This window comes from Silurus meridionalis, chromosome 18 (genome assembly GCF_014805685.1).
Source record: "Silurus meridionalis isolate SWU-2019-XX chromosome 18, ASM1480568v1, whole genome shotgun sequence".
NCBI classification, from domain to species: domain Eukaryota; kingdom Metazoa; phylum Chordata; class Actinopteri; order Siluriformes; family Siluridae; genus Silurus; species Silurus meridionalis.
Window position 1 is genome coordinate 1,012,135 of NC_060901.1, and position 12,450 is coordinate 1,024,584.

General features: G+C 39.9%; 1 pseudogene; it reads right to left on the bottom strand.

Annotated features, from left to right (window-relative positions):
* Positions 1–10,298: 10,298 nt before the first annotated feature.
* LOC124401088 overlaps positions 10,299–12,450 on the bottom strand; it is a 12,542-nt pseudogene continuing 10,390 nt past the window's right edge.

The window sequence follows — 12,450 nt, forward strand, 5'->3', positions numbered from 1 at the left end:
ACTTAATTTGTGGTGTCAGACTCATTACTGATAAGTATTCAACTAGGATTATTTAATAAATACATTTTTGCCAACACTTTGCCTACGCCATTCTACTCTTTCCCCTGGTGTTCAGCTTATAGAACAGTTATCAGATTAGTTTTGGACACCAGACAAAACTGTTTTCTCTTTACTGGATCTGGAAAGTACCTCAGGTATAAGACAATATGACTATAACAGACTGATAGCACACCTTCCAGGCAAGACTTCAGGAAGTGTCCAGCTTTTTCCCCTCATAAATAAAGGTAGACTTTTGAGAGCTGTAGGTTTATTTTGAGCAGCACATCAGAAGCCTGAAAGACACAGAAAAAATTAAAACCTTCAGATTTATGCTTCTGAGATATGTGGCTACTAAAAGTTGAAAGACATTGGTTGTCAACTCACAATCTTTAAAAGGACTACTGACTGCGTCATGCCTCCTCAAAGGATTAAAACTGGGATAACTCACATGAAAAATTACATCTTGTCAAATGTGTTTTTAACGCACCTAAAGTTTTAAAAGTGCGGATGCAGTCAGTATACAAGCGGATCGTCCTCGATAGTGCCACTGCTTCAGCTGGCAGAGAATTCTGTCTGGTCTGAAAGCCTCCCTCTAACTCAAATCAAGCAAAGATGTATCCAAAAAGATTTATTCTTAATTTAGCATTTGTAAATAGCATTAGGTGTATGACTGTGTTTCTTATGTCTTTAGTATGCTTCTTTAATGACTTAAATACTAGAGATTTTATTAAGCTCATTGCAAAATATCATTATATTCCTTAAAATAGTCTTTCCAAACACATTACATTTTGCGTTTACGTTTTAGATTTAAGCATTTGTGTAATTTATTTAACCCAGTCATTAGGGAGGCACAAGCCAGTGCACTCTTAGTGCCGGTCCCAAGCCCGGGTAAATGGGGAGGGTTGCGTTAGGAAGGGCATCCACCGTAAAACATGTGCCAAATCAAAAATGCGGATCACAAATGAGAATTTCATACCGGATCGGTCGAGGCCCGGGTTAACAACGACCGCCACAGGTATCGTTAGTCGACAGGGTACTGGTGGAAATTGGGCTACTGTTGGCTGAAGGAGGAGAAGGAGAGGAGGAAGACATCTACAGAGACAGCAGGGAAAGGAGAAGTGTATGAGAGTGGAGGTTCGGGTTAGTATTTTAAATGTTGGTACTATGACTGGTAAAGGGAGAGAGATAGCTGATATTGTGGAGAGGAGAAAGGTAGAAATGTAGTGTGTTCAGGAGACCAAGTGGAAAGGGAGTAAGGCCAGGAACATTGGAGGTGGGTTCAACTGTTCTATCATGGTGTGGATGGAAAGCGAAATGGTGTAGGGGTGATTCTGAGGGAAGAGTACAGTAAGAGTGTAGTGGAGGTGAAGAGAGTTTCTGATAGGGTGATGATCGTGAAGCTGGAAGTTGAAGGGATGATGATAAATATCATCAGTGCCTATGCTCCACAAGTTGGCTGTGAGATGGAGGAGAAGGAAAGATTCTGGAGTGAATTAATAAATGTGAAGTGAAAAAAAGAGTGAAGTGGTAGATAGTGTACCTAGGAATGAACGGTTGGTGATTGGGGCAGACTTTAATGGGCATGTAGGTGAAGGGAACAGAGGTGATGAGGAGGTGATGGTAGGTATAGCCTTAAGGAGAGGAATGTGGAAGGGCAGATGGTGGTAGATATTGCTAAAAGGATGGAAATGGCAGTGGTGAACACGTATTTTAAGAAAACAAGGATCATAGGGTGGCGTATAAGAGTGGAGGAAGGTGCACTATGTTCTATGCAGGAGATGCAACCTGAAGGAGATTGGAGACTGTATGGTGTTGGCAGGGGACAGTGTAGCTAGACAGCATCGGATGGTGGTCTATAGGATGGTTTTGGAGGTGAAGAAGAAGAGGAGAGTGAGGACTGAAAGAAGAATAAGATGGTGGATACTGAAGGAGAAAGAGTGTAGTGTGAGGTTCAGGGAAGAGGTCAGACAGGGGCTCGGTGATGGTGAAGAGGTGTTAGGTGATTGGGAAACTACTGCAGGAGTGATAAGGGAGGCAGCTAGAAAAGTACTTGGTAAAGCAGGATGTAGATAGGTTAGTAAGGAGGAAGTGAGAGCAGCGATTAAGAGGATGAAGAGTGGAAAGTCGGTTGGACCAGATGACATACCTGTAGAAGCATGGAGATGTTTAGGAGAGATGCAGTGGAGTTTTTAACCAGATTGTTTAACAAGATTCTGGAAGGTGAGAAGATGCCTGAGGAATGGAGAAGGAGTGTGCTGGTACCGATCTTTAAGCATAAGGGAGATGTGCAGACCTGCAGTAACTACAGGGGAATTAAGTTGATCAGTCACACCATGAAGTTATGGGAAAGAGTAGTGGAAGCCAGGCTGAGAGAAGAGGTGACCATCTGTGAGCAACAGTATGGTTTCATGCCGAGGAAGAGCACCACAGATGCCTTATTTGCTTTGAAGATGTTGATGGAGAAGTATAGAGAAGGACAGAAGGAATTGCATTGTGTATTTGTGGATTTAGAGAAAGCGTACGACAGGGTGGAGAGAGGAGTTGTGGTGTTGTATGAGGAAGTCTGGTGTGTCAGAGAAGTATGTGAGGGTGGTGCAGGACATGTATGAGGACAGTGTGACAGCAGTGAAGTGTGCAGTAGGGATGACAGACTGGTTCAGGGTGAGGTTGGACTACATCAAGGATCGGCCCTGAGCCCTTTCCTGTTTGCAGTGGTGATGGACAGGTTGAAGGACGAGGTCAGACAGGAGTCTCCTGGACTATGATGTTTGCAGATGATATTGTGATTTGTGGTGAGAGTAGTGAGCAGGTTGAGAAGAGCCTGGAGAGGTGGAGATATGCGCTGGAGAGAAGGGGAATGAAAGTCAGTAGGAGTAAGACAGAGTACATGTGTGTGAATGAGAGGGAGGGCAGTGGAGTGTTGCGGTTGCAGGGAGAAGAGGTGGAGAAGGTGGAGGTTCAGGTACCTGGGGTCAACAGTGCAAAGTAATGGAGAGTGTGTTAGAAGTAAAGAAAAGAGTGCAGGCAGGGTGGAGTGGGTGGAGAAGAGTGACAGGAGTGATTTGTGATAGAAGAGTATCTGTGAGAGTGAAAGGAAAGTTTATAGGACTGTGGTGAGACCTGCGATGTTGTATGGATTAGAGACAGTGGCATTGAGTAAAAGACAGGAGGTGGAGCTGGAGGTAGCAGAGCTGAAGATGTTAAGGTTTTCGTTGGGAGTGTGAGGATGGACAAGATTAGAAATGAGTTTATTAGAGGGACAGCGCATGTAGGATGTTTTGGTGACAAGGTGAGGAGGCGAGATTGAGATGGTTTGGACATGTGCAGAGAAGGGACATGAATTATATTGGTAGAAGAATGCTGAGGATGGAGCCACCAGGTAGGAGGAAAGAGGAAGGCCAAGGAGGAGGTTCATGGATGTGGTGAGGGAAGACATGCAGGTAGTTGGTGTGAAAGAGGCAGATGTAGAGGACAGGGGGATGGAGACGAATGATTGGCTGTGGCGCCCCTAATGGGAGCAGCCGAAAGAAGAAGAAGAAGAATTGTGTAATATATTTAGGTCATTTTCGAGAATAAATCTTAAAGAAAGCTTACCTGAATCAGAGAACATTCAGCCCTTCTAAAATGTAGTTGATGAGGAAACCCTGTGCACAATGCTAGAAACAGACTGCGCATGCAATGACAGGAAGTGAAACGCTTGAATGAAGAAATCAAAATGTTACGTTTTCCCAACTTAATTGTTTATTTTTATTGGACAAAATAGTAGTAAACATGCAGTTAAATCTTTATTTATGAGTAAACTCAACACTGTGCTCAAAATGATGTCCACCTAATTTAGCATTTTAAACTGAGTTAACAATTTGCAAGTTTGAATTTTACAGTGCAGTTTTTCTGATGGGTTTCTGGTAAACCTGTTTCCAAAGTGTGAAATAGAACTCACACTGAAGGAGGAGAAGCAGCTAGGACTGAGATCAAATGAAAAAAAAAAAAATCAGGATTATTTCATTAACAGTATACACGCTGGGGCAAAAGGGTGTTTGGTTTGCAGCTTTTTAATGACACTGTCATTGAGTGAGGTCACATGCTGATGTTTTGTTGGGCTGAGGGGAATGTACACTGCTACAACAATAAAATGTGAAAACTCCCTGGTCAGATAATATGATTGCAGTCCCACAGCCAACAACTCAATATCCAAGCTGCAGACACGTTCCTTAATCATCATGTGACACTAATTTCCTGTATATGAGATTTTTTAGTTTTATGTACTTTAAGATCAGTCAGATTTACTTCATAAAAGCATGCAAACTGCACTATAATATATCCCTTTTAATGCAACAGTAAATAAAGGCCTAGTTTTAGCTTTAAATAATAACATTCAGTAAAACATTACATTTGGTAATAAATAATTAGACATGTAGTGAAGGTCTACTTTGTAGGGAATGTCTGTATCTAAAACATGAACAAATGCCTGCTGACGCACTATAATTTATACCTATACAGTGGAGTAATGGTATAAAGTAAAATACACAACACACAATCCCAATACTGTTATAACAGCTTTATTTCTCAACCCTTTAATTTTCACACCACAGCTTTAAAACATTTGCATCTCTTAAAACAGTCAGGAATGTGGCCTGTAACTAAAGTAAAAATAAAAACTTTTGTTTTAAAGAAGTGCCATAATCACTTAGCAGACAACAGCAACTGGCACTGCTCTCATACTGTCAGGCTGACGACGCGGAAGCGGAAATAACTCGAGCATTGTCTTTATTCAAACCAAACAGTTCAACAAACAAACACTCACTGCTGCCGAGACGAGAAAACAAACAAGAAATATCCGCTCGAGACGAGTAATCCAAAAACTAAACTTAGAGTCCGAAACGAAAGTAAACGGCAGCGGCTAAGAGCAATCCAGAAGGAACAGAACCAGGATACAAAACCAGCGGGGAATGCTGGCGGTCGAGCAGCCACAGATATCACCAGCATGACAATACAAGAACCGACAGCCTGTGACTCGAGAACGTGAGTCTATATAGTCTGAATCCTAACGAGTCACAGCTGTCGGTGATCGGGCAGGCACGGGATAATGAGGCACCGTGAGAGCTACTGAGGGGGGCGTGGCAGGGTGCATCTCTGACAGCGGCCGAGGAAGGCATGGCAGGGTGCATCTCTGACAGCGGCCGAGGGGGGCGTGGCAGGGGAATCCCTGACACATACACAGAAGCAACATAGTGCCAAACCATTAATAGCCATAACCATCACTCAGTCAATCAAATGCACTTTCGGTGATGCTTTTAACCGAACCCACTGTCACCTTTCACCTGCAGTTACAAAGTGCTGTGTGTGCAGCAGGATTGCAAGAATAATTGTTAAATATAAATTATATGAACAGAATAGTCCGAGCATAAGGCATTTAAAAACCTCTTTGTATCTGCAGCGAGTGTTTTTTGCTTTCAACACAATAATAGCAAAACAAAAATAATTTTAAAGTAGTGCAATAATGACTTAACAATGGCCACAATATCAACCAGCACTACTTCTACTCTTCAACTAACTCTTCATTTATTTCACTTACTCAACACGAGATTTTTTACAGTTTGGAGTCTTGGGGGGGGGGTTGTTCTCTCCCAGCCTAAGCATCACTCTCTGGATGAAGTTTAACGTGTTTCTCACGGCCCTTGGGTATTCAAGGTGGAGAGCATAAGACAGACCAAACAAAAGGCAAAATGCTTGAGGGTTTAAGTGGAGATGACTTGAAACACCGGTGCATCTTTGCTGATAACAGTCAGCAAGCCAACAGTCACCTGTGCCCAGCCCTCATCATCGTTTAAATCCTGTATGACACAAAACTCCATTACAACAGTGAAACTTTATCTATCTGTCCTGCATACACAGCCTTCAAGTCTTCTTCATTAGTTTATCATTAATTTCACAGTTTCTTTTGTTTGACAAATGTGTTACTTTTTACCTTCTGGCTGTCATCTGCAGCATTCCTCAGAAGCATCACCTGACTGCTGTGATTATCACCTGTTTTTTCTGGTGTGACCTGCCTGTTGGAACAGACAGATCTAACAGCCTGACCATGACAAAACAAACAGTGGAATGATTTTACACAAACCTGCATTTTCCTGCATCAACACATGGGCCATGGATCATTTTTACTGTACATAAAAATATTCCTGCTGCAATCTTCCACACATGTCAGCTAGCTGGATTGAACCCAGTTCATTCTTGCTGTGAGTGACCAGAACTACCCAATGCACCACTGTGCTCCCTTCTAGTACTGAACTCACAGGGACATATTCCATATTCTTATTTGTCTGGAACTGTGTAAGAACTTACAAAGGCAGAGTTGTAGAAGTTACTCGGATCGTCACCAAGTAGTATTGGGAGGCCTCTGAGAACAAGGGGATGTAGTGCTGTCACATCTGGCTTCTACTGGAAAGAACAAATTAAGTTCAGGATAATACAATATTCAACGTTACAATATGAACACAAAAGTGTACATCAAAAGAGTTTTATCTTAATGTTTTTTTTTTCAGTGGAGAGAAAATCTAGTACACAGTTTATCAGGGACAAAGAACCTTGTGTTTTAACACTACTGCAAGTTTCCTTTTCTTAAAATACAGTATTTATGCTCGTTTAACCAAAAATGACATTAAGAACACTTTAGAAGACGTACGCCTGAATCAACCTGCTGCACAATTTCAGCTATTTTTTCTCCAACACTTCCTTTCTTGGACTTGAAGATATGGATGAAGCGTGGTGTGAAGCAGTCCAACGCATCAAAAAATCATTTTCTAGATTTGTGGTGGCAATCCTGTTGAACTCTGCATATACCTGCAATGCACAGCAAATACACTAAAACATGTGACTACACTGGCATTTATTATTGGTGTAAACAAAAAATTATCTGTGTCAGTTCTTACTTGTCTTTCTGAAAAAAGGGCAGGCCACCGCTCCTTCAGGGTTTTCACTAGAGGTTCGGTCTCCACAATCTCCCGTCTCCGCAGTGAGAAGGTCTGATCCATCTTTGAAACAATAACAGTTCCACTGGGGTTCCGTTTTCATTTCTTCAACCAGGAGCTTTCTTTCAGCCTCTAGTCCATCTTCATTCTGGCCCTCAGGTAGGTTAGGTAAGTAATTCACCTCATTCCTTTTTGGTCTTTTGAGGCCTTTTGATGCCACTTTATCCCTGTGTTTATTGCAACCTCTGCACATCCAGCTTTTCTCAGTTTAGTGCGATAGTTTCCCATTTTGTACATCAAGCTGTTCTTCCAGCCAGAGCACCCATCTGGTGAGCCTGGTTCCCTCAGACAGGGATGTTTTTTATGAGTGCTAATGCCACATAACAGAATTGTTCTTCATTTGGATAGGCATCAAATTTGTAGATCTCCTCAGCAAGTTTCTCCAAAATACCATGCTTCATGTCTCTTGGCACATTCAGGTAAGTACGGTCTCGTAAAACAGAAGATTTGCCTGTCTCAGTCTGAATTCCACATCAACTGGGAAATTTGGAATGTCAAAGATTCTGGCCATCGCCCTTGTCTTGTTGATGAGCTTGGTGTCAACAGAAACTCTAAATCATCTGAGGAGACTTCAGATAGACTGGGGTAGAGGTAGGTATCAGTGTCAGTGTCACCAATGGTAGGACCTTGACAGTAGCTTTTGTAGGCAAATCTTGTACATCATCAAGGTTGCAGAGGAATTATCAAAGTCAGGATATTCATACATGAGAGAAAAATCATCCTCAAGTTTGCATTTTTCTTTAACTATTATCTTAAGTTCTTCAACTGTTTCTGGTCTTCCATCTAGTGAGACTTTATGTATATCCTGTTCATTTACAACAACTCTTAGTTTATAGCTTCCCATGGTCCTATAAAGAGCAGACATGACTTTAGTGCCAATTTCACATGCAATCATTCAGTATAATATATAACGCTCAGTATCACATACACATTGTCCTTTATTTGATAGGAGGAGAAGGAAAGGATCATTTAGATCAGAAAAATGAGTGACTGTGAGAGACTCTGCCCCACTGACTGCCAGCACAACTCATAATCACACAAGTGTTCAACCCACCATGAAGCCAAGCCTAAAAACTCTTCTCTTTAATCTGTACTGCTTTACAGGTCCACTGCATCTGCAGTAGGTTATTTTAAACACAAGTGAAGATTCTGAGGCACCGCGTGTTTCAAGTGTTTCAGGATGAGTTTAACCTCTGAGTCTGAATCACCGCCGCGCCCAAACGTGCTTTTTGTTCAGACGCCAGTAAAAGAGCTGAAACTGCTCGGTCATATTTAATCAAACATGTCAAAGTAATACATCATTTAAATCTGAAAAGGGTCTACTTTTATTTGTGTATGCTCACTATATAAACAAAATGTTGTATTTTTTTTTAAATGAATAAAATATTCAGGCTGCGCCATCTGTCGCCTGATTCGTTTAGAAACACGTCATCAAAAAGCGCTGAAACTCGGCCAATAGCTGACACACGGAAATAAAAATATATCTTTAGACAGCTTAAAGTGTGTAGTTTTTGTGGCCTTATTTCAGTGAGGTTTTTTTGCTTTTTCAAAAATCACACACAAACCTTATTTTACACACACACACACACATATAAGCTGTTTACATATAATGGTAGCCCAGTTTGTGCTGAATTCAGTGTAATAAGTCTTTTGTCAATAAAATATTTTAAAAGCAACTAAAAAGAACCAAATGTAAGAGCAAAATCTCTCAAGGGTCAAAACCCCCTCAGACTCCAGAGGGTAAACATTTTAACATTAACCTTCGCTCTGTGGATCTCTCTCAGTTTACATCATACAAAAAGTCTTATTTTCCCGCTATGTTTAACAAAAATCAGCGTAGTGGTCAACAGAAAAAAAGAGAAAAAAGGTATTAACACCACGTTAGCCTAGCGCTGGCTTAGCGACCGCATTAGCGGTGTTAGCTTAGTAATAGTTTAATACATTTCTAAGAGAAAAAACTCACCAAGACGGTTGGAAGATCATCAGTTACTCAAAATCATCCACTCTTACAGTCAGTGTTTACCACACAGAGGAGAAGTCTTTCTCTTCTCCCTCTCTCTGAAGAGTGCTCCACTTGTGCAGTGTTTGTTAGATAAGTTATTATGAAACAAATGATAGTTAGAGCTATAACACAAGTAGAACGAACAAATCCACACACAGTTATTATTTGTTTGATAATTTACCTTTACATGAAGAGATCCTCGAATTGTGAAAATGTCGGCACGGCGCGAGACGTCCAATGACTTCTACAGCACATGCGCAGATCTGATTGCTTTTAGGGTTCGTTAGAAAATACTCGCTCTGAGCACGTGACAGCAAATGAAGCCCTGCTGTGATAGTAACTTAAACCCGATTACATTTACTCTCAATAAAATTAGTGAGTGATCATGACTTAAGACATGTTAACTTTACTGTGTGTGTGTGTGTGTGTGTGTGTGTAGATCTGAATTGTTCAGGGTTGAGCTCATGTTGCTGCTGGGTTTTGAACTCACAACATCCGAATCAGTAGATAAATATTTTTCTTTGTTACTGCCTGAGATGTTCTAGAAGGACATTAAGCACAGATTCATCACTACAAGATCCACTCACTCAACTCAAACACACATCATCACATTCTAGTGAAAATAATCAAAGCACTTTTATTTCATTCAATGTATAAAAATAGATGATTGTTACAGAATATGAAAAACAGCAAATTAAAGCATGAAAAATATAAAATATAAACTTTTTCTCATTCTGAAAGCTAAAAAAATCTTATTTGTTGTATATTTGCTTGTACTGTGGTTGTGACAAATAACATCTCGAATCCTGAATCTATAGTTTAATAGGATTTAATATTAAAATGAACCTTCATTCACTCATTTCAAAAGTGAGAATATTGAATTAAAGCTGAGATTATAAAACAAAGTCCTGAGAAGAAGAAAAGAAACGAGAGAATCCTGAATGAAACCTGAGGAACTCCAATGTAAATCTGAGAAAACTTTATAAAAACTGTTTCTATATTTACACTAATGACATCTACTAGATCTGACTTGCAGCATATCCAGCTAGCGAATAAACACTGCAATATAGCAGGCTAATCTAATTAGCATGTCAGAGTGTGAATATTTCATAAAGGAATTCTGGAATTGTAATAAATGAGTTAAAACACAGAATTGAACAGAAATGTAAATGTGTCTTTGTTTGAACTGAATAAAAAGTATAGTTTTAAGGAATAAAAAGCTTTTGTTAGTTGTGAAGTGGTTTCTAGTCACTAACACATTTCTAAACACACTGAATAAGAAGTTGATGAATGGAAAACATGAAGATGAAAATCAGAGCAGTTTTGATGAAAGAATTGTTGTGATAAATGAGTTGTGGTGTGACAGTGATATTGAAGTTGACTTATAGCATTAAAAGTGTAGGAAAGGAAAAGCTGGAGATTTTGCATGAAGTCATATGAAAGGGATTGAACTCTCACTACTCTATTTACTAATAACTAGGGGGAGAATCAACACCATTCAGAAAACATGACATTATTGGAAGTAGAATCAAATCATTTTTTGTCTTTGTAAAAGTTGAAATGTAATTTCCTGAGAAAAGGCCTTTGGTGGCGTGTCTCAGTCACATGGTCCCTGTTTTTCTGAGATTTCTCCTCCACCTCATCACATTCTGGAAAAGAAATACATTGAGCTCTTGAATAGATGGTTTGGATTGTAGTCATTGTGATGGAACACCTTCAGAATCCAGTCAATGAGGCACCGTGTAGGAACGTGTTTAAGAAGATTTTTCATCATGTGTAAAAAAGGATCTTTATCAATTCAGCTTTCTTCATATAAACACAGGACATGTGTAGAAGATGGAGAAGGAAATGAGACAGAAATCTAGAACTTCTCTAAACTGTTTCATAAATATGGCTGCACTTGTTCAATGACAGAATGGAGATTATAAAACACAAAGCTGATCTTTATATTATATATGGTCTAGAATAAAGTCTCGCTTTAACTTCACTGCTTTTACACTCATGTACATTAGCAGAATAAACACCTCACTTACTTCCTGTCTCTCCTACATCCTGTTCCTCACTGATCACATCATCATCATCATCTTCATCTTCATCTTCTGGAGTGTGTAGTGAAGAAAGAAATGAAGAAGTAATAAATGACTGTGTGTGTTGCTGTTATAGTAAAATACTGAGTTACAGGGTGGTGTGATGAAGCTGAGTTACTGTTACCACACTAACGTTGATCATTTCACTTTAACTGCACGTCCCCAAGTCTTTTATTCCTCTTATACCAATTTACCAACAATTACACTTTTTCCACACAGGAAACAATTCAATGTGCTCATTTTGATCCATTTATAGTTACAGATGATGTTGTAGTTCTTCAGAAAAACAAGTTCCTTCCTTTTCTCACTTATTTCATAGCAGCTAGAAACAGTGGTTCCCTCATCAGCTTTTCTTTCCTTTTGTATATTTGCAGAAAAAAACTGACCTGTGATGATGTTTGGGTTTGTTTCAGCAGTAACTGCATCATCATAGTTCTCACACGTCCTCTGTCAGAATGGAGAGATAAAAGCTATTCAATCCACATGAAGGTCATTAATGATCATTTGGATGCTTGTGGATGAAATACGCTCACATTCTTATCATACCTGTCAGTAGAACTGACTTCTGATCAGCTGTAATGGCGTCATCATAATTCTCAGCTTCATCCTCTACACCAAAACACAGAGATTTCAAGCTATTTCAAGTGGACTGAAGTGGCAGTTTGTACACTGTGGATTTGATGACACGATGCAAAATGACATGGTACATGTCAAAAATCTCAGTCCACACAAAGCAATAAACAAACGTATTTGCAGTGTGTGTTTCATTTCTACTGCTTTCTAAAACAAATCCCAAAACAGAAGCACACCATCCACGTTATCAGGGATCGGTCCAGCAGTGACGGCATCATCGTAGTCCTCTGGTGCCTCCACTCTTCCTGTAGCACCTAAATGAAAGAAAAGCAGAGGGTCTGTACAAACAGCTCCATCACATTCTGACCTCATGCTTTAATGTGAACTCACTACATTGATGTGATCAGTTAACAACTGCACCCACTTATGAAGTCACTGGTGTCGATGACATCATCATAATCCTCAGCCTTTTCTCCAATCCCAGACTTTACTGGAAAAAGAACAATTTGTTTGTTTTGGCTTTTATTTCAACACATTTCTACTCAATCAAATCCTGATCCAAAGAAGCTTTGATCCATTTGATAAGAGGGATTTCAGAAGCTTCAAGTAAGATCAGGTTGATTGGGAGATGTGATGTGTCAGCATTAAAACACTGGAGTTCCTGTAATTCTTCTCTACAATACATCAAAATCAGACCTCAGAAAGGACACATTTAGTCATT